General features: G+C 36.9%; 1 protein-coding gene across 5 annotated transcripts in view; it reads right to left on the bottom strand.

Annotated features, from left to right (window-relative positions):
* The window catches only part of Lrrc4c (leucine rich repeat containing 4C), a 1,170,008-nt gene that overhangs the window by 6,390 nt on the left and 1,140,471 nt on the right, over positions 1–23,147 (bottom strand). For 3 of the 5 annotated variants that reach the window (XM_047517277.1, XM_047517279.1, XM_047517281.1), the window contains one exon: positions 17,773–17,824. The exons of the other annotated variants lie outside the window; for them this stretch is intronic. The gene's annotated coding sequence lies outside the window, so the exon portion shown is untranslated. The remainder of the gene's footprint in view (positions 1–17,772; positions 17,825–23,147) is intronic. 5 annotated transcript variants of the gene reach the window in all.

Below are 23,147 nucleotides of genomic sequence, written 5' to 3'. Positions count from 1 at the left end.
AGTTCTACCCCATTGTAGAGTTCTACACTTTTATGTTTTTGCCAACAGTGTGGTTGGTGAGCTTCACACCTTGAGTTAGATTGAGTTTTCTCTCATTGTAAATTAAACACGACCTTAAAAAATCCTTTTTGACTTCCATTTCCAATAGAAACCTACCTACCTTTCCAGTGAGGATGGCCCTAGGCAAGTTCTCATTTATGAGATTCAGTATAGTCTGGCATACGCCCCTGCCCCCCTCCCCAACCGCCACACACACACCCCTCCTCATTTACTGGGCATAACTTTTTTTTTTTTTTCATATAAGGTCCCTGATGCAAAAACCAATTAGTATTTTTGAGTTGAAGTCCCAGGACCTTTCTCCTCCTTTTCTTCAATCATCTCCCATGCCATGACCTTCCTCAGAATCCCAGTCTCTGGCAATACAGGTGTAAATGACAGGTTGACTGGAAACAGCACAGGAGGGAAGATGGGATGTCCTAACTCGGCAGTTGGGGCTGTTGGTACTTTTCTCTATTACAACAAAGGTAGCCAGGCCCAGGGGGCAAAAGAGCAAGCTGTGATGTGAGACTTCCTGTGTTACTAGTTCTGTATGAACCTCCCTAAGATGGAAATGGGAAAATTATTTCAACTCTCTACACTTCATTTTGCCCATCATGAAAGGCCCACAACTGGATGATCTATTCAAAAACCTTTCATTAAGAAAGTTACTACCTCATAATAAGCAACAGGCAATAAATATTTATTACATGTTAAAAATAAGATGATGGGGTACTCAGGTTCCTCCTCTTTTGTAAAACAGAAGCGACAGCAGTATGTCTCATTCAACACTGAATTCAGGAAAACTGGTGTGTTCAGGAATACACTTTCATTAAAACACAGGCAAATGTGACATTCTTATTACTCCTCTATCCCAGGACCTAGTATTATTTTCTGCTTCCTGCCTGTTTCAAGGTCTTTGTGCCATTGCAATTAATGAGATTTCCTATAAATCAGTCATAAGTAATGATTTATGAATTACAGCAGGTTCAAAGCCAATTTATAACCTACAGCAAATAACACTTGGTACATTGCACTGAATCAAATAAACTACTATCAACAAAAGGTTTCCTACTTTAAAATCTAAATTATGTTACTTTACATCAAAAGCCATGCTTCAACATCTCTTTCATAAGATGTTTTTATCACATCAAAAGGAAATCAATTTAAAGGTATGCACTATCCATTATGATGCCATCTAACAGCATTTACTTACAAATGGATTTGTGTGGGTTTTGAATTAAACTATGATACTTTTAGCCTTGTCCCAGAGGAGATCTTGACTCTGTCAATAGACCTTTCTTTCTTCCCTGTCCATGCTTCAGTGCACTGGTAGCCTGACGAGAGACATAGAGAGAACTACATGTGGAAGTTAGCTAATGGAGATGCTTTATTTAGCTCAGGATTGTTGCTGACTTGGCATAGGCTGTGCATGGACGTTAGAACTAGCTTAGAAGAGAGGAGAGGTGAAACAAATTCAGCTAATCCCAACCACCTCCCACCCCACACTCTCACAGATCCTTAGTGGTCCTCCTTAAACCTGGAATACCAAGACCACTCACCCCTACTCCCACATATCCTAACACGAACAGTTCTCTCTAAAAATGGAGCACCAAAACTACTGCCCCACACTCAGTCTTGTCTCTGACTGAGGTGCAATCCATCCACACCTGACCCTGGCCATCTACATCAACATGGCTTTGGCCTTCCACCAACTTGATTAGCATTTCTTTCCTCTTCTGGGCTCTCAGGCCAGAGCAAAGGGTTTCATTGATCCTTACAGGAATTTCCCCAGAGATCCATCAAGGCTTCCCTGGAAAGTTTCCATGAAGTTCCATGTTCTGGAATTCATGGCATATCTCACCTCACCTTGCTGTTTTCACCAATCCTAGATTGTTGTGTCCTCATCTTATGTGATGCCCATCAAGTTCCTACAGTGAAAACTTTTCCAAAGATCAAAGTTCTTTTTCAAGTAAATTATCACCAACACTTCCCCACCATCCTCACAGACATGGCCCTACATTGTCTACCTTATCAGATTAAGCAATAAACTCCACTGTCTTCTCAATTGGTTGTATCAGTGACATAGTAGAAGTTAGTGTCTCACAATACAAAAGTGGGTCATTCAAAGAAATGAACTTGAACCTCACACAAAATGTCTGCTGTCCCCTGCATCTCTTGCCTATGCAACCTCCTACCCCTTTTCCTTCTTTTGAAAAAAAATGTTTTATACAGGAAATCTCATGACCCTAAGAAAAGGTCATTCAGACTATGCAGATATATATAGTCCTTTGTTGCAATCCAGCACCTATTTTGCTATTGTAGAAGCCACACACAAAATATTTATGAATGGGCATAGCTATGCTCCAATTAAGTTATTCAGGGGCACAGATTTGAATTTCATGTAATCGTCACATCTTTCAAAATAATCTCCTTTCCCCACCCCCCCCAACCATTTAAAATTCAAAAATGTTCATCTTGTAGGGCATACAAAAACAGGTGATAGTCCAACTTGCAGACTGTCATTTTCTGGCTCTTGTTTAAGTAAACATTGTTAGTACCACTCATGTTGTCAGAGACTACTTAATTCTGGACATGTGACACAGTTTGGCCAATGAAATGTAAGAACTCCTCTTAGGGAATTCTGAGAGGTTTTTCGCTTTTGCACAAATAAGAAATACATGGGGGAAGAAGTAATTCTTTATTCTGTTTCTGGGTACTGTGGACAATATGAGACATCTAGAGCTACTGCAGCCATCTTGTGACCAAGAGGGGAGCCAGCCTGAAGATGAAGTTGATGTGCCAAGGATGGAAAAATAGAAAAATGGAATGGACTTATATCCTTGTGATTTGTTATAAGCAGTTTAATTAATGAAACTTATAACTGTTCTTCCTCTAGATTTTCTTATTATGTAAAATGATAAATTTCTTCAGGATAAAAAGTTGTTGGTTTTTTTTTTTTTTTTCTTATTTCTTCTTCATGTTTAGCCAGACCTATCCTGATACATTCATACACTCATATTCTTATCTCTCTCTCTCTCTCTTTCTTTCTGTCTTTATTCCTCAATGGAATATATAAAATTGGAATATATAAAATAGAAAAGGACAAATAAGACAGTGAAAAAAATTTTGATTTCTTATACCATTTTAAGTCTCAGATCTTTCAAAGAAAGCAAATAAGTTAAAGCAACGTGATTTGCTTAAAAGAAAGTTGCTGAGGCTTATTCTATGAGTCTAAGACAACAATCTATGGGTGGAGGTTTAGATCAGTGGTAAAGCACTTGCCTAAATTGTGTGAATCTCTGGGTCTCATCATCAGTAACTAAGAAAAAAAGCAAAAAAAAGTAAGGGAGGAAAAAAGAAATCATTTCCTTCATTCCCCCCTTAGATTTTATAGAATGCTAAAAAAGCAAAAGGAATAAATGAAATAACAGCATTACCAAGGGTAATTAACTTCTTCAAATCAACTTTTACCTTTTTACCAGTATTTCCTCATTATCATTCTTTTTTTCACATTTTGAATCCAATATTGCAAATCTATTGAGTATTCTCCAACCCGCATGCAAGAGTAAGTAGTTCTGAAGATTTTCAGGGGAACATTTTTTCTTAAACATGCCCAGAACTGAACCTGTAGGCAAATGTAATGGAAAGGTCACATTGAAATGACTGTAATCCAGGGACTCACAGATTAGGTCCAGAGAAAGTTGCCTGACCAAATACATCACTTTGCAACGTCCCTATAAAAGTTTGAATTTTAAGATTTGACATTTCAAGGACAAAAGATAGCTCTGCATTTTTGTTTTTAGAAGATTTGTCTCATAGTAGAAGAATAAATGTTTGGTATGCAGAAATGTCTATATTGCAATGTCATTAAATGAGAAGAAACAGTAACCAGAGAGAAGTATGCACTAAAAAAAATGAAGAAAAAGAAAAAAGATCACATGTGATTGCACCCAACATAGTGCTATGCTTCGGAGAGTATAATAAGAATCATAAAGGAGCTAAATTGGCCGTGCCTTCTGGAACTTTCTAATCTTGTTAGAGCTGTAATTCAAACTATAGATCCATGTATAAAATAAAACAATGTGCATACATGTATCTAGGCTTTAATGCAATTCAATGTATGCAATATTTAAATTACATAACTCATTGTTATAAATCAATGAAGGCATAGCTAATCTTAAAGTTGTCAAAAGAGGATTTGGGATTTTATGTGGGTTTTAAGGGAGTATTAGAATTGCACTGAAGCAGAGTGGTGGTGGAGGAGGTAAGAAATTACTCATAAAAGCAGAGGAGGAGCACAAAATAAGAAAACTGACTTAATGAAAGTAGAGGACTTTAAATAGTTCAATTGGCCCAACTGAGGGCCACTGCATGCCTGGCAGAAGAGTTGGGATTTGCTTCAATAAAGACACTCAGGAGAAACTTGAGATCCTTAAGAAGAGAATGGAATTATAAGAGCATTGTTGGAGAAGATTTCTGCCTTTGCACATGAAAGAAATTGGACAAAGAAGACAGGTTATTGAAAAAGTAGGTGAATTCAAATTCAACCTCGCCAACGATATTTTAAAACTGAAGGCAGCTGATGTTTAGTGTGACTATCTGACTGCTCACACATGCACAGGATCAAGATAATCCACCCCAATTAAAATCCCATAGAGTATAAAACACCAACAAAGGTAAAATTAGCTTCTGTATATGGTCATGTTCAAAAAATTTTAGTATGAGTAAAGGGAGTAGGGTATCATTTTGGAAACTGATCCTTCAATTAGGAAAGAGAGAGTTCCAACCTACAGTGCTTCTCATGTCTGTCTATGCTGTAAATGGCACACACATGAAGGAAAAATCAACATGCACTGGGTTTTGTTTTTTCCCAACTTGGAGTAATACTGAAGCCTTGCTAGAATATCCAATCTATATCTGTCAGAGTAAGAAGAATAAAAGTCAGATTGAGAGTAAAATGACTGTTAGAGAATTGACTTAGCATAACTAATTGTTCAATCTTTGTCCTTTTCTAAGCCACATCTTCTTAACTGGGAGTGAGGATAACACTTCGTAAAGGACACTGTGAAGACTGTATGAATTAAGTGGCATGGTTTCTACCAAAAGCAAATCCCCTCAGCTGCTCTAGCACCTATATACATCCAGTGAGAGAAGCTAAAAATGTAAACTCCTCCTTAACTTTTCTTGTGCTGAATTCATATTCAGTCCTACACTATTCTTTAACTTTATTTGTAAGATATAAGCTAGAACTTTCTATTTTTCCTCATTTTCCCTTTTAAGTCATCTGTTTCTCACTTGAACCACTGAAATATCTTCTTGATCATGTCGTCTCCTTTCACAATTGCCTTAGTATAATTAATTAGAATATTTAGAGAATATTTAGTATAATTAATAGAATATTTAGAGAGAATTTTAAAATATAAATATGTTGCCAGATGTGGTGGCACATACCTGTAATCCCAACTACTTGGGATGCTGAAACAGGAGGATTGTAAGTTCCAGGTCTGCTGAAAAACTAACTTAGCAAGACCCTATTTCCAAATTTTTTAAACAAAGGACTATGGATGTAGATCAGTGGTAGTATGCTCAAGGCCCTGGGTTCAATCTCCAATACTAGGGGATATGGAATATGTAATCTAATACATATAATATACATCATATATAAACATACACACACATACACATACATATGTATATATATATTTTTTTTTCCCATCTCATTCTTTAGTTGAAACCCATTTTAACTCCATAACTTTCTATAAAGCAGTGCAAACTGCACTGGTCTCCAATATATCATCTGACTTCTTCAGCACTCCAAACTTTGTTCCTAATGCCCTGTCTTTCTTCAGCCCTATTGACCTTTCTTCATTCTTCAAATGCTCCAAGCTTGTACTCCCATTAGACCTTGATAGGATTCCCTCTGCCTCTGTATGTATCCTTGGATTTTTTATGTGGTTGTTTTTTCTTGTCACTCAGGACTCCCTTTAAATTTTACCCTCCCAGAAAGTTCTTTGTGATCCTCTGGGCTAAAGTAGTGCCTCTCTCATATTTAATAAATTACCATATTTCATTTCATCACAGTATTTACTCTATTTGCTATTTCTCTTATATATTCAGGTGATTATTTTTCTACTGCCTGTCACATCTCAGTGGAATGTTAATTTCTATGCCATAGAGATTTATCTACTTTAGTCAGTGGTATTTCCTTGAAAAACGTACTCATTGAATATATGTTAACTGTGGGCATGCATGAATGAGTGAGTTCCCAAGCAGACAGAGGAAGGTTGTACAGTTAAGGCTGCATAGATCAATTACCCAGTGGGGTCTCATTCATAAAGAATTTCATCAATTTCTGTAATGTCTGCCTGGTTTGTAGTTATTTCCATAGAAGTATTTCCCACCATGAAAAACTGGGGAGAACAAAGAAATTTACAGAGCATTTCACCATCTCCTTGCTCTTTTTGCATGTTTTTGGGGAAAGGTAGTAGAATAGAGGAGGTTTCCCTATTTTTTCCTTTATGTCTATTATTATCAGTAGCAACCCTGTTTTATGTTTGACCAAACAATGCCCCCTGCTGTATGTGCCTAAAATAACATGATTGCCATGAAAGTTCCCGCAGAGAGGATGCATAGTTGTTTTCTTGATTTGTTTATTCACATGACACCTCTCTGGACTTCAGAACTGAGGAATCTGGACTTCCACTACATTAGATCTGACCATTCTCATGGCAGAGAACCAGAATCCCTGTCTCGAGCAAGTCGAGTCTTCTGTAAATCCTCTTTAAAGCAGAAGAGGCTCTTGGTCTCCACATGTCTACCCCAGGGACAAATTTGAACCATTTAATGAAAAATCCATGGATGGGGCTGGGGGTGTGGCTTAGAGGTAGAGCACTTGTCTAGCATGTGAGAGGCACTGGGTTCAATTCTCAGCACCACATATAAATAAATGAATAAAATAAAGGTCCATCAACATATATATATATATATATATATATATATATATATATATATAGAAATATATATATGTAGAATTCATGGGTGGAAACAATTTTCCTAATTCTACTGTCACTATTCAAAGCACAAAGATGGAATCAGCAAGGGACTGAAGGACATGGTGGCAGCTCCAGTCGTGTTTTAGCACCAAAAAAGTCAAATCTACTTCACGCTAAAAAATCAGACCGAGAAATTCAGTTAACACTTGGCAGGTCTAAAAATAAAAAAAATAATTTGTTTTTTCCTTGCTTTTTTACCTTCTCATGATGCAGGAGAGATAAATGTACCTGGTATGAGGTTTCTGGCTGTTTATGAGTCCTTTTGATCATACTCACTATTTGAGGTTGATTATTTATGAAAAAATGAAATATAGATGACTAACTTGTATCTCAAATTTCATGGTGGGACTTGTAGTGTTCAGGAGGATGTCTGTGTTTTCATGACAGTTATTTGCTTTAGCAAAATGCATGACCAAAGAAAAGAACCTTGAAACCTCCAGCTCAAAAATATTCCTTAGTATTTCGCTCTTTAGATTACACATCAGAACACTCCTGTTAACAGAAATGCACCTCAGTGGAACAATGCCTCCATTCATCTTTGTACTAACATTCCTAAGTCTGGGGCCTAGACAATGTATGAAAACTTATTTTCCCATCCTTTATTCTCCACCACTTCCTCAGGTTCAGGGGTCACCAAATAACTAATGCATGCTATTCCCTATGTATAAAATGGTCTTTTTAAATATATATATATTTAAATATATATATATATATATATATATATATACTTTTCCCATGTAAGATTTTCAAAGCAACACTCACTTTGCAGGCTTGGTATAAAAACACACAAGCACTTACACAATCACAGCTCAAAACAAGTAATTCACCATTAGTTCTCCAGTGTCACCAAAACAAAGCCCAAGTCCCTTCCTGCCTCTACCCACTAGATGCCAGCAGCTCCCCCCAGTTGTGAAAAGCTATAGTGCCTCCAAATATTGCCAAATCCCTCCCAGAGCGGGGGAGGGGAAATGTCCCCTGGAAAATCAGTACCTTAGTGTGACATGAAAGCGACTCCAGAATCCTCTACCTTCCTGGGTCCCCAGTCTCATCTCCTATGACTGTTCCTAACAGTCCAGGCTGCATTCTTTTCCTCATTCTAAAAATATATCCATCTCCTGCCCCTCTCTTTCATCAGGGACTTCCTCCCTCTTTCTTTGGCCTGAAATTTCACATTCTGATTTTTCCACCGAAATTAAACACAATCAGAGTCAATTTTACAAGGACTATCTCTATTAAACTTTCAGCATTTTTATCAGTCCATCTTCCCCTAATTGTCTATAAAGTCACCATTACAGCATTTACCAAATCCATTGGTGAATGTAGATGAGCAGATGATCAACCTATTTTTGTTCATAAGCTTTTGAAGACTGAAACTGGATGATGCCTAACATTGAGTAAATATTTGCTGAACTGAATTACAGAATGCATCCCCATATTTCAATTCATAGTCAGGAGTAAGTTGTTGGGTAAGATTATAATAAAGAGAGACTATGAAGGTCTATTGATAAAACCAAAAAGATATAAGTGTTATAAAATTTAGTATAAATTGTAAAGGGAGGCTCACTAATCAATTCTTACCACCACTTCCAACATACAAACAACAAACAAACAAACAAACAAACAAACAAAAAAGTTTATCAAGGTGATTGAAAACAATGGTTTAGGGTAAAAAGTTATCCTTACCAGCAGTAAGCAACTATACCATCCAGAGAGCTAGCTATATCATGTACACTCAATGTATGCATATTAAATGAAAGTCAGAATGAATACTTGACCTCAAGAAAGTTGAGACTCTTGTAGATTACCAGTTACTTACACAACTAAGCAGATGATAATGATATATAGAGTTTTTAAACCTCAGATATATAATTCTGTGTAGTGCTGACCTGTGAAACTTCCAAGGGTTTCCATACCTTGATTTTTATACTGCATTACTGTGTGGATAAATGAGTTAATAGAGAGAGAAGGATTTAGAATGGTGTCTAGTACATAATCTGTACTACATACAATTTTGTTATTGTTTCAGTTCAATGTTTAGTTCTTGTTACAGCTGAAGTCCTTATATGGAGAATGATTGATAGCTTGACTATTATCTAATGTTAAATCAACGTGAATCATGCAATTAAGTTTTCTTAGCTTAACTTCTTATTGAGAACCTCATTTAATTATTATTTGCTTTTCCATGAAATTGTATAGTAAAATCCATGAATTCCTAAGACATATACTAAGGGTTTCAACCTATTTGTGAACTTCTTGACATTACATACAACTATTTGTTCACATGAGATTGTGTATTTTAAAGATTTAATCATCTCATCCTAACAGAGAATTATGACTCCAAAAATGTTTAATTTCTACAAAATAATGTTTGATAGACTCAAATGCTCACAGATCTGGTATTGTTTCAGCTATAATTTAGTGAATTGGCATTCTGCTCTATATATCAATTACTTATATGTTTAGGAAACACATGTTTACAATCATCTTATGTTAAGTTATCAAAATCAAATTTCTTTTTTTTGCCGGGGTAGGTACCAGTGATTGAACTCAGGGGCACTTGACCACTGAGCCACATCCCCAGCCCTATTTTGTATTTTATTTAGAGACAGGTCTCACTGAGTTATTTAGTGCCTCACTTTTGATAAGGCTGGCTTTGCACTTAAGATTCTCCTGTCTCAGCCCCCTGAGCCTCTGAGACTATAGACAGGCGTCACTGTACCCAGCTAAAAATTAAATTTCTGAGGTAAAAAACTAAGGGCTTACCAAGATTCTGAGCAACTTATTTAAGACAAATGCCAATTGGGAAAGGTCCTGGGATTCAGTCTACTCTGGTGACATAGATCTTTGCCAATACCTTAAACTCAGGTAATAGTTTGTCACTCTGTGCCATATCTTTAAGGAATTTGTGGCAAAGGAGTACTCATATACAGAAAGATAATAAAGGGTCCTGAGCTTCTTCATCAGAGGAGAAATGGAATTTTTTCTACTCCAAAACTTCACTTCATTAGATATAGTTTATTCTCCAGAGAACACACAACCGCATTGTTTAATGAATTAATGATCACTCTCAGTGTATTTTGGATGACCATGATTGATACCAAAGGAGAAAATATCATGCTTATTAATTTCACTGTAGAACAGCTATATGACAGGAATAAAAGAGAAAAATAACATCCCATTGAAAACTCCAATAAGAATATCTATCTAGAAACAAAGAAAAAAAGAAAAAAGAACCTCAAATCTATTTTTGAAGAGAAGTTAAATTATAGGAAATGGACACATATTTTGACCTCTCAGGATTTATAATAGGATCATTTTCTCTAGACTTTCAGAGTGAAAAGTGTGTGGTAGGGAGAAAAGCTAATAAAAGAGGTTGGGCCTCTCAAATTATATTTAATCAAAATATGAAATATTATTGCTCTTCTCATGACATTCTCCTATCAGCCTGCAAACTAATGGTTGTTCTTCTATTTCTTTTTACTTGTGAACATAATATATTTGCATCTGTGTGTGAGTGTGTGTGTGTGTGTGTGTGTGTACATAGTATTTTCCCTGTCTAGGTTACTAACAGGGAAAATAACTAAAGAAGCTTCTAAAATATATAATAAGCTCATCTGGAACATAAGTTCTGAGCAAGGCAGGCAGAGAAGGATTTGATTTCAGAAAGTTGGTAATGCAGTTAAAGGTCTGGTCTCCCATGTTTCCTTTGGATTGATGACTGGGCTGGGATGAACTGGTGGTCATTAACCCCCAACTGCTCATTAATCCTTAGGAAATGCCCTATCCCAGGGCCATCATTGCCTTTATAGGTTGAAAACAAATAAACGATAGTACCCAAAAGGCATATGGATTTTGGTAATGAGAAATTCAATTTAAATTATCATACGAGACAATATGAAGAGAATAAATACCATTTGCATAGAGTCATTCAGATTTTAAAATCATCTTACAATGTTTTACCAAGTACTTCCCAGTTCATTATTAAACAGTATGAAGTCCAAGTTTCCTAGACAATAACCAAAAATGTGTGTACATGTGTGTCTATATATAATATATATAGATATAATATATAAGATATAAGATAAATATATGATATATATATATACATATATATATATATATATATATATATGTATATATATATATCCAGGTCAAACACTAAAGATTTCTAGGATTCATTTTATAGCAGGTGCTGGGACAGAGAACCTCCAATACCATTTTTAACTCTAATAACACATTATGCCAAGTCTGCTTGCCAGCACTTTACCTAGGAGGGAACTTCTTCATCTCAGTAACTCCTCGTCATTGATCATTTGAGACAGAATGTTGAAATAAGCCTAGCATGAGCAACAGAATCAAAAGGCAAGGCCATGTTGCTCCACTGAATGAGTTGGTATGTGCGATTGTGTGGATCACTGTAAGCAGCTGGGATGTTCAGAGAGAACCAGTGAGGTTTGAGATGAAGACTGGCAGATCTGTGATCTGGTAGGATATGCAAATCTAGGTAAGCATAAGGTCTAACATTCCAAGAGAGAAAATAACATAGGCCTTGCTTCAATAGTATTTGCTGATTGAATACCAAGAATTATGCAAAGTCCTTACTTCTTCACACCTGGGACCAACTGTCTCCTATTAAGGGTCCCATAGTACTATAATTCATCAATTAGTAAGGAAAAATGATGATAGAATGAAAAGCACTAGAGAAGAAGATACAGGGAGTTATAGGAGCATGCAAAAAAGAACACACAGTAACAAAGAGAAAAGACTGAAAATAGGAAGGAGTTGGGTAGGGACCACATGAAGTAAACATCAGTAGGAGGTGGGAGGTGCACACTGACATCTACTAGGAACACGTGCTGAAAAGTAGTAGGATAGGTTGTTGAAAAAGTAAAATAATGCTACATTGAGTAAAAACAGACAAAAGATTTGGGTCCTACGTAAAGTCACAGGATTAATTGCAGGGACTTGATTTTTCTTTTTGTTGGAATGGGAAAGGACATTGAAGAACATATAAAAGAAAAAGAAGGCTTTTGATATATGCAATATGGATATTAAAAAATGAACAAATAAAGCATCTCAATAAACAAGTTATAAAATAATGAATGTCTGGATGAGGCTCTGATATAGCCTCAAATTAGGCAGATATGCATTACGGTTTTCATAGCTCTATTACAGAATCCTCACCCTGTGAAACTCATTGGCCGCCCTGATTTCTGTTTATTTCACAGTCCCTAAAGCACAGGAGCAAGTCCTGCATATATAATCCCGACTCCTGCTGACTATCTCAGAGCCACCGTCTTCCAGTTTTCAGCATGACTTAAGAGTTTAATAAATTCACCAGAATGACCCACAAAAACCTGATAAGGAAACTCTCTTTAATTGAGTCTGTGTTTATGTGATCTGAGCAAGGGGAGGAAACAGAGTAGACTCTTTCTGTGATTTCCAGGCAACGTCATTTAATCAGAATGCAGATAGCAGGGATGGCCTCCTAATTGGAACTGGAAACTGGTTTCAAGTAACCTCAACACTATTCGCATTGCATAATGAGGAAGCCTTGGTGATGACATGTCAGATAATGGAAATGACTGGAATCAGAGATTTCTTTGTTTCCCCCTAATGACTACAAAAGAGGGAATTATTCAGCAAATGCAGACATTTGGAAATCAGATTCTTATTTATTTACATAAGGCAGTCCTCATTTAGCTTGGTGCCATGTTAACCATACGTCATGCATATTGGAAAAAGTTATCTTTTTGCAGTCTCTGTATTTGCTCTAGTTACCATGGAACCTTGCAAATTGACAGCTCCCATTCCAATATGAACAAACCAGTTTACATAGTACTATGCAAAGTAAAATTTCCTTATTTTCCTCTATTCATTTTGCCTACAAGGTATAATTTGCAAAAATATACCATGGGGGAAAATTGAGACATATATATGAAAAGCAATAAGGAACCTGGTCCTCCAAGGTATTTTAAAGTGATGAGACATAGGGAAACCTGAATATGCCCCTATTTAAGCCATTAGTAGTTAACCTACTTTTTCCTTGGCTTGAATGATGAAGATTCCTTTTTGATTTCTTCTCCCACCATCTGTCTTTATTCTCTAAAGGATACATTTTATAAAGAACAATTTAACTGAAAAAGCACAAGACTGACAGCCAGATTCCAATAGGGATATTAATTACAGTTGCAGGGTGACAATAATACAAGTCACTTAAATGTACTACACCATTCTGTCAAGTGAAGATAGAATATGTGTCCTTTCTATGCCAAAGGCATAGTAGAGAGATAAAGGTTAATGTTGAAAACACTTGGGAAAAAAGTAAAATCTACAAAACAAGTAAAATCTACAAAACATGGGTAAATTATGGTAAGGCTATCACTCCTACACTTTCTGTTCCTGCTTTTCAAACTGCAACTACCACGCCAACAGAAGTAGAAGTGGGATGGGGATGTAAACAACACTGAGATCACCTTTTGGGAAACTCTAGTCTACAGACCCAATCTGGCTTACCATTTCTTTTTGTAAATAAAGTTTTATTAGGACATTCTATGATGGTTTATGTGTGTGTTGTCCATAGGGTGCTTTCACACTGAAGTGCAGACTGAGCAGTTCCATAGATAAAAGGACTTGCACAGTCTGAAACATTTACTATCTGTCACTCGATGGAAAAAGTTTGCTGACTTTGCTTCAGAGCATCCAGACCATCCCTTTCGCACCTACTCTCTTCAACCCCAAGGTTGCCAAGATGATCTGTTAGGGCATGGAAGAAAAATATGAGGATGTCTATTTATTGCTCACTATCATCTAAGAAAGAAAGCAAGCTTCACTCATGTGTCAGTGGTGCTGTGTGTCACATAACATATATGAAGAATCCTTGGCAATAGAAGAAGTTCCACACAGAGTGGCTGCCTGTGGGGTCATGCTTGTTCACATGCTGGCTATAGCAGGTCATATAGCACATCTCGTAGAGTGCCAGCCTCTCATGCTGGCGGCCTGGGTTCGAGTCCCCACATGCTAGCTACATGTTACTACATACCACTGGGTCTGTATTTTGGCTTCATGCATTCTATTATTTGGCTTTAACTAAACTAACACAAAGCAGGTCAAGTGGATTAAAAGGTTCTTTGAAAAACCACAGAGAATAAACACCCTAATAAGGTAGGCATAGACCCATGACAGGAAAAGAATGGAGCCAATATTTTATCTCCAATATGAGCTCCTTGAAGATGCAAAATGGTTAAATTTTAAAGAGATTTTCATTCTTCTTAATCCTATAGTTGTGTGTGTGCTAGTGGGAGAGTGTGTATGTACGTCTATGTGGAACAATCACTCTCACCAGCAATTACCGCCTGTCAGTCTTGTCCCAGCTAAACTCCCTCCTTTACTCTTCACTCTCTCTTCTTATTCACTAGGTATCCACCAATATCTCTGACTTACTCCTGGATTCTTTCTGATGTTTTTCTCCCACATCATCCCTTTTCCCCAAGCTGAAACACTTGGATATATTGCTGTGCAAAATCAACACCTCATCTATCCCTGGAACTGAGAACTTCATTCCCACATGTTCCTTTGGATCCTGGGGGAAGGAACTGGACACAGCCTTGTGAGGGAGAGATTTTGGAACTATCTCTCCTTCCTGCTTTCCTCCCTGCCTACCAGAGTCTTCCTCTCCTGTTCTTTAGAAAGATGAGTTAATGACTGCTACAGTTCCACTTTAAACTGTTGAACAGAGGCCCTGATTAAGAATAATGGACATGAGAATTTCAATTATTGAAAGGACCCTGGGGAACTAGGTAAGCTCAGCTTCCTCACTCATTGAACCGAGATCTTGTCATTAGCAAACTCTCAAGTTCTATTTTTCTAACCTATACAATGGGAATGAGAGTATCTCTTTCTCATTGCTCACGTGAAAACTTGAGGGAGTTCATGAATTTTCAGATAATTTTCAACTATAGGTATATAGACTTGGAAGACTGATTTTATTTACTTTGAATCCATACTAATATCAAATCAGGAAATGGGAGAGTGAGGGACACAGAGAAATCAAGCAACAGTGAGCTTTCTATGTGGTAGGTACTGAGTGACTTGCATATACAATTTTATTTATTCCTCACAAACTCATGGAGTAAAAACCATTATTCTGGTATACAGATGAGAAACCAGATGCTGAGTTTTTCACTTACCTCAAATCCCTCAGATAATAACTGATCATGCATCTGTCTAAATCCTCTCCTTTAACCATGGTGCTATATAGGTTTTTTTCTACTAGCTCTGTATGCTTTGGATCAGTGACTTATTCTATCAGCAACTCATTTCTAAAGGCACCAAGAAAAATACTACTACTATCTTTACTAGCTACAGTACCATCTCCAATTCTAACAAACCCATTGCTTAAAAGTGCTCAAGTTCACTTTGCCTTGGAGAAACCAAAACAAAACATTTAGATCTATTCCAGACTATAGAACCAACCTGGGTTTGGCAGTTTCAGATTGATTTTCCTGCTATACACTGCCTGGCCAAGAGGTGTAAGGGATTAAGACAACCTAAGTAAAAGTACCCAGATAAATAACTGGTACACAGTAGGTACTCTCTATATTTTGTCTTTCCTAAATCAATTCCTCCGTACTCTTGGAAAATGACCAGGATGATGATGTAATGTTCCATTCTGAATACTAGGGCTGAGGAGGAAAATCAGTCTGTGCTGCATAAGTCAAGGAAAAGTCATAGCTGGGGATGGAAGTGGCCCTAATATATAGATGGCAAACTTTCAACTTGCAGTGAAAGGTTCCTTCTTACCAACATGTGCTACCTTAGTAAACTTCACTCCCAATTCTTTTATTTTTGAAGAAAAACATTTCCAGCTAATAACACAATTACACTTAAGTATCAGGGCCCATTTTAGTATTATTGCATTTGTTAAATCTAACTGAGTCCAAATTACTTCCTCAATGCTAATAAGAGAAAAAGGAGGAGGTGGAAGTGTAGGAAGAGGGGGAGGATTTGCTGAAGGGGATGAGGTTTGGGAAGGTTAAAGGAAGAAAAGAAGACACATATACAAAGTGACAGAGAGAAAAACAGAGAGATATCAATGCTGCATATAGCCTCAAGTCCAATAAATGTCAGTTAAACTTGCTGCCCACGGTTTCTATGGAAACCTCTTAAGTTAAGAGTGGAACACAGACATTTTTTGGACTGCAATTCACAAGCTGTTTATTTAATTATGATGAAACATGAGACTGTTAGAGACAATACTATTATCATACTGATAGCATTGAGGATTCAACAAATAGGTATTGAAAACTAAAAAATTGATTTTTTTTAAAGCATTAACTTCTTGTGAATGGCATGCGATTAAAATGCATCTTGTTTTTACAGGACTTCATAAATTACTTCCCTCAGGCGAACCCCAAATTAGCAAAATGACATTCGTTTAAAAGGGAGTTCTTTAGAGGCTTCATGCCAATTATACCCCCCCATGCCCAGTGAACAAAACCAAGGTCACAGCATATTTTCAATTAAACCCAAGATAGCACCAAAGTGCAGCACAGCTGGAAAAGCAAGCACATTATTACCCCATAGATCATTTGTGAGCAATGAATAGGTCTCCAGTGCTTTTCTGTTTTATAGGCATTTGAATATAAAAATAAAGAAAATAGCTTCAGATTAGTTCTTGCCTTCCAAAATAAACAGCCACTTTTAGGGCATTATTCCTTGTGGCCTGAGGAAAAATGATTCGAAGCCATCACTTTTCTGTCTCTGATGGTTGAGAACTCCTTCACTTAGCCTTTAATTTGGCCTCAGAGAACCATCTGCTTGACAGTCATTCATATCTTCATTATTTTTCTAAACAAATATGCCGTTTTCTACCTACTATGTGTCTGGCACTGTGCTAGGGACAGGAAAGACAAGACGATTAAACCAGTCCCTTCCCTAATTATGGACTTTGGGGAAGGGAATGCATTAATTTTGCAAATACAGACTTAGGGAGATCCAACTATGGCTCATAGGCACTAGATAGGTAAATGGAGATACATAAATGCAGAACCTTCAAGAAGATTACCATTTAATGAAGACTAAAAGGTACACAGTAATAGATCATCAGGCAAAGAGTCATTCTTTGCCTGTTGCCTCCTGGTTTTATCTCCCTGTAGGTAGAATTACCACCAGAGATGCTGTGCTACAGCCCAAGGTAAATGGGTATATGTGTATGGCATCTGCTGGTTGGTGAAGGGTAGGCGAAGAAGGGAGTTTCAGGAGTAGTCCCATAAGAGAATGACATTTCCAGTTGTGTCCATGTGTTCCAGTAGCATTATAGAATCTTTAGCCCATAGAAATGACCGAAGGAAGAGGCTCTCACAAGAGAAGTGAATCCCAAGGAGAGTCATTTCTGGAGACGAGCTGAGAACATGAAAGCAATTTCTAAATTGGCAAAGAGAGACACACAAGAAATTTGCAAATATGACTCAGTGGACATGTTTTTCTTGCTATATTACAGCTTATCTTTTGAAGTTCAGTAGTGGTTTGCCGTGGCTGGACTTCCCACAAATTGCTCATGCTAGAAAAGCCAGTCGCTGTTGTTATCGGATTTGACAGTGTATAATGAGCCACTTCACATGAGCTGCTGTTGTAGTGTTCAGCATATTGTGGGAACGATTTAGCATGAATCATCACCCACCTAGCTCTCCATTGGGGTCTCTATGCTGTAAATAGGCAACGTGTTTGCCAATCTAAAAAAAAAAAAAAAAAAAAAGTATCCATTAGAATAATTCAGCACATTTCTTGATCTGCCACCACCACCACCACAGACACCACTGGTGACAATATTTATTGAATCACCACTGTATTTTAACACTGTTCTGGGCAGAAAGCCAAGGCAGCTATTTTAACCACTGGCCATTTTGAACAATGCACTTTTTTTTTTTAAACGCCAATAAAAAAATACATTTGGAGTCAACATATCTGGAGTCTACACTTGGTTCTTACGTATTGGATTCATGACCTTATGCAAGTACATTTTCTTTCTGATCCTGTGTCCTAATCAGAACTACTTCATAAGATCAAATCATATAATGTTTTATAAAGAGGGATAGGAAATAATTAAACAGAACAATCAATTATTACAGCCAAGTGAAATGTTCTGAGTTTGAAATAGGCATCTGCTGGAAATACTAGTCCAAAGCAAGAGAGATACTTAATATAAAATCTTTCCTTCTTCCTCCCCTCCCCCCACTCCAGGGTCACTAGAAGGATAAAAATTTGAATCTAAGATTGAGCGCCACTCAGTACTTTGAGCAAAAGGGACAAAATACATTTTGCAAAGGATAATGAAATAAAATAAATATTCTTTACTTCTCACAGTTACAGAATTTTACATCCCAAGCTTAGAAATATTGTTGGCGCAGACTTTACAAAGGGGAAATCCTGAGCAATTGCAGATGGAAAGATCCCACACAACTAGTAATCAGGATCAAGGAATGGACATGGCTACTGAAATCACCAAGAATTTTATCTGGTGTAGGACTAGAAAAAACAAGAAGGAAGTAGAATGGGGAGGGGTAAAGTGTGGATCTGAAACCAACTCCAGGAAGAAGGTTTCAGAAACGCGACCATCTGAGGGTGTGAGCTTCAAATACTGGTTTTTTGGCAAGTTTGGTGATTTTGTTTGGTTATAAAAATGAAGCAATTTTTAAAAACTTCGAATGTATTATGAGTGAATATTATTAATCAAGTAAAACTGAATATAATTAAAAGGTGTTTTAGAGGTTATCTGTGGGTTTTCTGTCATTGATTTTAAAAACATATAATGCAAACCTATAAACATGTTCTCCAAATTTCATAGTTTCAAAAAACATTAACTACCTTCAGTGCCATGTGTGAAAACATGAGTTACAATTTGACGAGCCCAGGATTCAAAACAACATCAGGGAAAAGCAGTAGGTAACAGTACGCACAGAAGTGATAAAATGTGAGAGAGGAAGAATTATGCTCATTGGTAAATCAAGCCACTAATTCTCAATTCTCATTTTAGGCAAACTTAGGAGCATCTGACTCTAGCATTCTGAACTTTCTGAAAAGCACCTTCTTCTTGGCCCCTGCGAACTACTCTGATATTTTCCCCACCTCAGCAGACACGCTATTACTGGTTCTACCTCTTCTTCATTTATACTTACTCTCTAGGGAGAGTAAGTAAGTATGGCCGTCTACAAACTGTATGTACTGACAAACTCAAAGTCCAGCAGGCTTGTAGACAAGTACATCACTGTTTATGCAAGATCTCCAATCAAAAGCATTGAAAATTAACCTCTCTATAAAAGACCTCTTGCTGCCAACTCAATTACATGCTGACAAAAGCATTTTCTAACAGCAATACCCTTCATTCACTTGTACAACTGAACAGTTTCCACTCTTTTTATTGGTGCATTATAGTTGCACATAATGATGGGATTCATTGTCTCATATTCATACATGCATGCAATATAACTACATAATTTGGTGAATTCATTACCAAGTACTTCAACAGAAACATTTTAATCTCCTATCATGTGCTAAACACTATTCCAAGGACCATTCTCCTAAGAGCACATATCAAAATCACCCTTGTAACTTTTTTCTTTTTTTCCTGGTCTCATCTGTCTTACCTTTGCATCCTATCATCTCTACACCTGATCAGCTTTATACTTAACACATACACAATGGAAATCCCAAATTCTCAAGATTCTGGTCACAAGCATACAGCCCCTTTACTACCTCCTGGTTTATTTTCTTCTTTGGATAGGTGGACTATTCATAGCCTGGTCCAGTAATTTTCTCCTTGCTTCTATCCTTGCCTCTCTTTGGTCTTTTCTCCATACTATGGAGGGGTCCTATCAAACAAGTGAGATTATCTTTTTCTTCTGCTCAATGTTCTACGGCTACTGATGTCACTCAGAGTAATTCATATTACTTCTAGTGGCCTATGAGACCATGCATATTTTTGTTCTTCATTCAACCGCTTCTTTGATCTCATTCTCCTAACATCTTACGTTTACTCTGTTCTGGTCACTCTGTCCCTTGCTGTTTCTCCAACATACTAACCTTCCTCAGGTACCTTACATAGGATGGATGTTTCCTCTGTCTGGAATATTCTTCACTCAGATGGGCCTATGGCTATGTATGTGCTTCATGACAATGGTGCCATCTTTCATCCAAATAACCTGTGTCCTTTGCTTCTTCACTTCTTCCAAGACTCTGCCAAATTACACCTTCTCAGAGAGTCCTTGTGTAGCTATGGTACCTAAGATATAACCACCCCTGTCCCTCTTCATTCTGCAACCCTTTATTGTTCTTTATATCACGTTTCAACATGAACATGTTAAAAGAGGGAAGGAGGTATTTATGCCATGAATTCTTCCAAGATTCTCTAAGTTTGTAGGAATTTACACTTCTGTGTTCCTTAAACACAACTCATGGTTCCTTCCAGTGTGGGACGAAGGGAAAGAATATTTATTGAAAACTCATCAACGGTTTTTGCCTGCTCACATGTCTTTCTTCCTCATTAGGTAACATGTCTCATCAGGAAAGGCAATATATTCTGTTTGATGTGCTCAGTGTTCAACAAATGTTTCTTGAAGAGTAAATAAAATAGTTTATTTGATGAAATAAATTTACGAGGGGGGTGGGAACTGAAAACATCCTAAATTTGAACTACACAAATCATTCAAATCAATTGATTAGAGAGAAAATATAAAATTACATTTTTGAAGTAAAAAAAATCAACATTTGTTTTGGTTCAAACTAAATTTTCCAAGATGGTTTTAGATATGCCTAGTCTGTCAATCAATTTCTCATATTTGTAGAAATCTTTGAGTTTACTTCTAGTTTAATGAACATTGATGTAGCAACCAAGGGGAAATAAATACTCTGACTCAGTAGGTAGTTTCATTTCTAAAGTGTTTCAATTCATAGAAAGATAATTTTAAAAAAAAGCCAAAATAAATGCATTCAGTTTCTGAATTATAAAAAGGTTTTATCTTTTCATTACCTATAGCAAGGTCCAGAAACTCAGAAAATTGAAAGCATCTCATTTGCTCTTCCATTGTTTCAAAAATCCAATAGTACCAGCATCTATATATTATAGGAAGCTAAGGTGTCCATTCTGTTTTCTCTAATATATGGGCTCAAACAGGATCGTTGTTCAACAGTTCTATTCCAACTTACTCCTTCAACATCTGACTTACTCCCAGAAAGAATTAACCACTTATTACTTTTTCCACAGTATTGTCTTTATTATACCACTTATCACCATGATTGCTGAAACCCTCTCCTACTAATCAGTACATTGCTGCTGCAGAGGTCTGTGCTTGGCATTTCCTAGGAAATGGATTTTTTAAATTAAAATGAAGTGATTATCTAGAGACAGAGATGAAACTATAAGTGCTACCCAAAGGTCTTGTCTCTATAGCTGCTACTCTTATGTTAATTTGAGATGGAAGATCAAGGAGTGTGAGCTAGGAGATGGTATGTGCAGTGTTCTTGATTTTTAAGTAATAACACTAGGTCAAACTTCTGCTCTCTCTGATCTGAATCTCTGATCTGAAAGGACACGATAGTTGTGATCTTTTGAATGTGGCATTTGTCTTCATGAGTGTAGTGATGAAGGATGGATGGACACTGGGACAGTCGTGAGTGACTTATCCCACCTCTCCTCACAAGTGAAGATAAATGATACAAAGCATGAATCATTGTTCATTGTACGTTCATTCCATTGTTCATTTCATATTTTTTCTCATGGACACAAACACACTAAAGACCTTTTCTCCAACATTGTTTTTCATTTTTAAAACACCTAACAATAACAACAGAGAAGCAAGGGGTTGGAAGAAATAAAAATGCTGAAACTTCTTCTAGGAATCAAACTATATCCTGTGAAAGGTGCTTCAATGGACCCTCTCCCTAGATCTCAAAAATGGCTGTGAACCTCAGAATGGGGTTGCAATGAGTATCTGGCAGTTACATTATGCTGATGCAAGAATAGAGTACAAAAGGTCCCCAAGGATGTAGCACTGGAATGCTCTCCAACCTGTGGGAAATTGACCAAGATGTTACTTCTAACAAAATAGTTTCTAAGACTTCCCAATCCTCTCACATACAGTCTTCTTGACTTATTTATTCTCCGATAATATGCCTTCACCTCAGATGATATACATTTCTTCATGTCTGAGTTGGAATAGCACATTGCCATAAAGCTTCTTAGATTTCTTATAAGGTGGGTAAAGTACAAATATTGAGTAAAGCCATTATCCAGAATGATGACCCTGCATATTCCTCATAGCTAGATGACGTGGCTGATCTGTGTCAGCCTGCCATTACACACGGATAGCACTGTCGAAAGCTCACAAGGTTGAATGAAGTCATTGCATTCCAACTTAAGTCAAAGCAACAGCTGGTCTTATTAGGAAGGATATAGTACTCTAAATGAAAACCAAAAGAAATTGGTTTTATCTAGATTACCCAAAAGTCAAGGCTCCTCTTTATCAAAGCAGTTGAGAGTTATATAGTCTTAGCTTCATATTGCCTGTGACTTTTTCCCCATCTGCCTTAGCCCCTCTCTTCCCTTAATGCTGATGCTGGCTTTTTTCTGCTGGCAGAATAAAGCCAGGACATTTTATCTAACCTGACTCTCACATTCATCTCATTCCATCATCGATTCAGATTTAGCTCTGATCATATGATCCAAAAACATATTTTACATCTACATTATTTTGGAAAGTATCTCCAATTTAGTCCCATGATCATGCCTCCATATTTATTATAGATCTATTATGTGATTAATTTCTTTACTATGACCTAAGTCTTCTTACAATAATATATCCAAAACCCCAGACCCTCCACAACTAAAGACCTGGCTTGTTCCCTAAATTTCGAGATCTTTAACATGTGCACTGATCTCCAGAGTTCCTCAAATGCATCTCATTCAACATTAAATTAATGGTTACTAAATATCACTAATCTAATCACTATAGGTTTTCTCACCACATGGAGCCTACTTTTGGAAAGACAAATAATAAACAT

This window comes from Sciurus carolinensis, chromosome 11 (genome assembly GCF_902686445.1).
Source record: "Sciurus carolinensis chromosome 11, mSciCar1.2, whole genome shotgun sequence".
NCBI lineage: Eukaryota > Metazoa > Chordata > Mammalia > Rodentia > Sciuridae > Sciurus > Sciurus carolinensis.
Note: the sequence above shows the minus strand (reverse complement) of the source record. Positions and strands in the feature narration are given on the sequence as shown.